This window comes from Sinocyclocheilus grahami, unplaced genomic scaffold (genome assembly GCF_001515645.1).
Source record: "Sinocyclocheilus grahami isolate Dianchi unplaced genomic scaffold, SAMN03320097.WGS_v1.1 scaffold1399.1, whole genome shotgun sequence".
Classification (NCBI taxonomy): Eukaryota; Metazoa; Chordata; class Actinopteri; order Cypriniformes; family Cyprinidae; genus Sinocyclocheilus; species Sinocyclocheilus grahami.
The window spans coordinates 173,957-179,226 of NW_015506578.1; the positions used below are offsets into that span (position 1 = coordinate 173,957).

The 5,270-nt window shown below is 35.7% G+C and overlaps 1 long non-coding RNA gene across 1 annotated transcript; it reads left to right on the forward strand.

Moving 5' to 3' along the window:
• Positions 1 to 483: 483 nt before the first annotated feature.
• LOC107569968 (uncharacterized) lies at positions 484 to 1,221 on the forward strand. Its single transcript, XR_001606972.1, has 3 exons — positions 484 to 504; positions 602 to 649; positions 761 to 1,221. It is a non-coding gene; the product is annotated as an uncharacterized lncRNA (long non-coding RNA).
• The last annotated feature ends 4,049 nt before the right edge of the window (positions 1,222 to 5,270 follow it).

Genomic DNA, 5,270 nt, shown 5'->3' on the forward strand with positions numbered 1-5,270 from the left:
AGTGTACCCATTAAGCTCATCAAGTTTAGGTGTTTTTCATAGATATTGATATGGTTTATAAGAAAAACAATTTGTTCAAATGCAAAATGTATCTCTCATTTGAAAATGTATTAATTAGTTAATGTACATTTTAGAAACATGAATATATTTATTCAGTGACAGGGAAGTATTTAAAAAAAACATTTTATTAATGTTTAACACTCATCACCTGAACCAACATTCAACATGAAAAACATACAATTGTAATGTGGGGTTTGGTGTTTGGGTTTCATGTTCATGTTTTCCATGTCTTTTATTTTGTGTTGTTTCACCCTGTTAGTGTCATGCTTCCCTTGCCCTCATGTATCTCTGCCTTGTGTATGTGTCATGTTCTGATTGGTTGTCCTAGTCATGTGTCTTGTTTCCCATTGGTTTGTTCTTGTCTTGTGACCCTCTTGTTTGCTATAAGTAGCCATCATGTTGCCATTGTCTCGGGTCGTGTATTGAAGTTGTAACCTGCTGTCGGTGAGTCTAGTCTGTTTGTGCCTCGTCAGATCTGTGTATCTTGTTTGGATCACTGTAAATAAAACTGCACTTGGGTTCTCACTACGCTCGCCTTCAGTGGACTGAATCGTTACAACAACATGCAAAGCAGAACACTTCATGACATGTAAGTATTGTAAAAAGACACATTAGTCTAAGCCACTTTTAGATCACCTCACATTTTCCTTTTTTCATTTTACACATAGCCTATTTAACAATCTATTTTTTTTGTTTACAGTCTACTTGAAATCTCACTCTCTACCGCTGAGCTGAGGAAGGTCTCCCATCCCTGATGAGCATCAACTCTGATTCTGGCCTTCACTCTCTCCCTCAAAGACTTTCTGTCCAATCCAAACTGTTTTATTAGCAGACAGTTTTTTACACTGTGCCCTCAGTAAGGCACTTGACATGTATATTAGAATCAAATTTAATGTTTGAGAAATCATATAGGGCCTAATCCAAAAACATAAGCAGATTTAGCAAGCCACCCTTTTTGCTGCTGTTAAATCGACTGGGTTCAGAAAACTTGAATATTCATTATTCAGTCCAAATTGTCTGAAGCAGGTTTTACTTTATGCATTAAAAATACCATACATATATTTTTATAATGAAACTGCAAATATAAATGCCCAGTGAACATTTTAATTTCTAGTGTTGAATGAGGCCAACCACACAATACATAACCATACAATGTTCAACTGTGGAGTATAAATCATCGATGACTCTTACATATGGAAGCACAGAAAAACATGTTAAATTAATGATGATAGTCCTGAACAGCAAAAGAATAGCATATTAAAGGAAAACGCATTCACGTGATTTCTTTCAAAATGCCTACACCGTATATTTTCCCGAGGAATTTACCAATTAATTCTTTAAAAATCCTACAATGTGATTTTCTGGATTTTTTTTCTCATTTTGTCTCTCATAGTTGAGGTATACCTATGATGAAAATTACAGGCCTCTCTCATCTTTTTAAGTGGGAGAACTTGCACAATTGGTGGCTGACTAAATACTTTTTTTCCCCACTGTACATGGCCTACAAGAAATGCATTTTCTTCCTTCCGCCTCATAAGGCATGTCTTTATTTTCATCATGAGAGATGCATTATGAATGCGGTGAATAGCGTTATGCTACAAAGATAAAATAAGAACATGAACACTTCTTAATGTAGGTCATCTCTTAAAAAAAGAAAATCGTGTACAGGCTCAGCTTCTGTTTTCAGAGTATAATTGAGTCTTCTTATGAATAGATTAATAATTTAAAGCAGCCAAATGAATAATTGATGCTGTTAAAATGCCTCTACTTTAAGAAATGCATTTTACTTTTACACATCTCTTTATAAATGATAGCGGCAGTCACACCTCTAATTCAGGAACAAGTTTAGGGGTTGCTTGCTGCCTGTCTGCATGTCAACAGATTAACGTGTGTCCTTGTATCTCGACGGAAAAAGAAAATGGATGTCATTTTACAGTTTGCCACCAAGGTGTCAGAGGTCAATATGCAAAAAGAGGCATTTGAATGCAGCTATTGATATTTCGATTTTCAAAGGGAAGTGACGATTAAGAGCAAAGAAAGCAATGCCGGTTTCAACCAAATGTTTGTACTTTCATGTGCTGGACTTGAAACGCCGACCTTGAGAAGGTAAGTAATAGTTTAGCTGCTGCAATTTTGCAATTTAGCAATAATCAAACAAATAGAAAGTCTTTGAGGCGTATCCCTTTAAAAAAAGATTCACGTGCATAAAATGGGCCAATAAAATACATGTAGTGTGTTCAATTAAAACGTTGGCTCTCTGTTAATATTAAATAATTAAATAAAATATTATTTTAAAGACAACATTAAATTAAGATATTCACTTTTTTAAAAACATTTCTGATCTTGTTATAAAATATATAGTGGTACACATTATTTCGAAGACGAAAAATCTCTTAAGCCTTCTACACACTGCACGATTTTAGCAATCCTATAAATTCATTACAAATCACACTGCGCGACATGGACCTAATGAACTTGGGTACGACATGCATGCAGACTGTACTATGATGACACCTATTGGCTCATACACTATAACACAAGTTACTATTGAAGAATATAACGTCATTAGCATGTGCTAGTGGTAAACAAAAAGAGCACAATAAATCACACTTTAGCAGTTATACTTTTTATGTTTGCTGAAAAAAGAAGAAGCTGTGAAAGAGGAAGTTAAAAGTTTTAGCGCCATGTTGCGTTGATCAACACGCCATTTCATGTTGCATTTTAATTGGCTGGTCAGTAGACGTAGGTTGTAGCGTCAAACACACTGTGCAATGATCATGCTGTATTTCTGACACTGTCAGAAAAATATCACAGGCTATCTTTGATCGTAGGTCCGTGACAACAGCCCTCTTTGAACCTCTCTCACTGTACGACATAGGACCACTGTTTAGAAGCCACGATCACAGAAATCGCCACAATTGTTTCACGATGCCAATCTTTCGTCTGGGACGGTCACCGTGATTTTCCAAGCAAGACATGTTCGTTGATCAACATCTTTTGTTGATCCTGGATCAACATTATTGTCCAAAACCTAGAACTAACCCTATCCCTAAACCTAACATTACCTATAATTTATCCCTAAAATCAGAAGGAAATGATAGTTGAATAACAAGGGGTAGAAGCACCTAACTCTGGTTGCAAGGATAAAACTAAAATTTGTTGCTTGGAATGTTGTTCCAGCAGGAACATGTTGCACTTGGTCAAATCACATTCACCATGTTGAAAAACAAGTGTTTAAGGGCATTTGAAAATGTTTGAAAAGATGAAGCCAAGAAAAGTCTCTCAAGACTTTAAGGTTTTAATGACCATAAAATGACAAATTTAAATAAAAATCTGAGACACAAAACGAAAAAGAAATATACTACTGGAATGTGTTTTACAAGAAAATACAATTTCTTTCTATTTTAGAATTAGAATTTTCAATTTTAAAGTTTAATTCACTGTTATTTGCCGTTTCATAACCATTTGTGAAATTAACTAACAATTTGACTGAAAATTGTCTCTAACACCTACAGTTTAACTTTTTTTTTTAAAAGAAGAGGAATTCGACAATATTAAAGGGGTCCTATAATGCTTTTTCACTTTTTAAATTTTAGTCAGTGTGTAGTGTGTATGTTTGGGCATAAAAAAGATCTAGAAAGTTACAAATCTCAAAGTCCACTCCAAAGGGAGATATTTAGTTTTTTTTAAATCCATTTTCAAGAACTACAACGAACGGCTCGTTTGGACTACAGCGTTTGGTTTCCGGGCTTTGTGATATCACAAAGCGGCTCATCAGAATATAATTACAAATAATTCCCGCCTACAGAAAGTCGAATGGTTGGGGGGTGAGGAGGGGCGAGGTTGTGTTTAGAACGCTTGGTTGAGTGAGCGCATGAGACGAGACGACGAAGAAGAAGATGTCTCACTTTCAACATTTGATATGTTATCTATATTCTATTGTGAATAAAATATAAGTTTATGAGATTTGTAAATTATTCCATTCCTTTTTTACTCACAATTTGTACAGTGTCCCAACTTTTTTGGAATTGGGTTTGTACACCCCAAAACAAAATCAAGACTTTGTAAAAGAGCATAATAGGACCCCTTTAAAGGAATATTTCACCCAAAAATGGAAATGTCTTCCGATTCAGACAAGATGACGTTTTAACTGGAGAAAGCAATATTATGAATCGAGGACTCATATTTTAGCTGGAAACAATGGTTTAAAGTTAAAAACATCTTTTCACTTCACAAGACATTAATTGAAGGACTGGAGTCATGTCGATTATTGTAATGTTTTTATCAGCTGTTTGGACTCTCATTCTGACGGCACCCATTCACTGCAGAGGACCCATTGCTGAGCAAGTGATGTAAACATTTCTCCAAATCTGTTCTGATGAAGAAACAAACTCATCTACATTTCAGATGGCCTGAGGGTGAAAACATTTTAAGCAAATTGTCATTTTTGGTTGTCATTTGTTTTGGTTCTGTCAGGAAACGTTTTTTTGCTAGCTTGTTGGTCGTCTTGAAATTGTTACTGTATGTTGTTTTATGCAAAAGTCCCTTTGAATATCGGCTGTTTCAGCAATGTTATCTTGCCTGCTTTGCTGCCCGTCCATCTGTGTTACTGCTGGAACTTACTGCAGTTTTAACGAAAGCCTGGTCGAAGCAGCCACAGGCTATTGACGTATTTCTAAGGTGTTTGCCCTTGTTTTCTCTCCCTTCGGCGCTGGACTGTACATCCTGAGCTCAATGGACAAGTGCTCGGAGTCTGAATGATCTAGAGGGTGGCAGAAATATAACTCTGGTTTTCTGTACATGTCTAGATCTAATCAAAAGCCACTTTGTTTTCTTATGCCTTCCATGAATGCTTTTTGAGTTGAGAGCTTGACCCTGATGTGCAAATGAATGGCTGTCGTGTTCCATGAAAAATGTAATTTCTTTCATTGGTTACAATGGGATACACAGGTGAAGCCAATGAACAACAAAGTTTCTGTCTGTGAAGCTGTCCTTGAACAAGTTTATGCTATATGACTATGTGCAGTAACATGGGGAAAAGAGAAACAAAAGACAGACGCCAACTTGCAGCACAAATTAATAATAATTGAGAGGATTTATGCTAAAACTGCTTGTTTGTTTTTTACACAGGGAAACTAGAGTAATGAAAAGTTAATAATTGAGAACCAAATAATTAACAGCTGAAAAAGCAAACTAATAGTAAAAAAAAA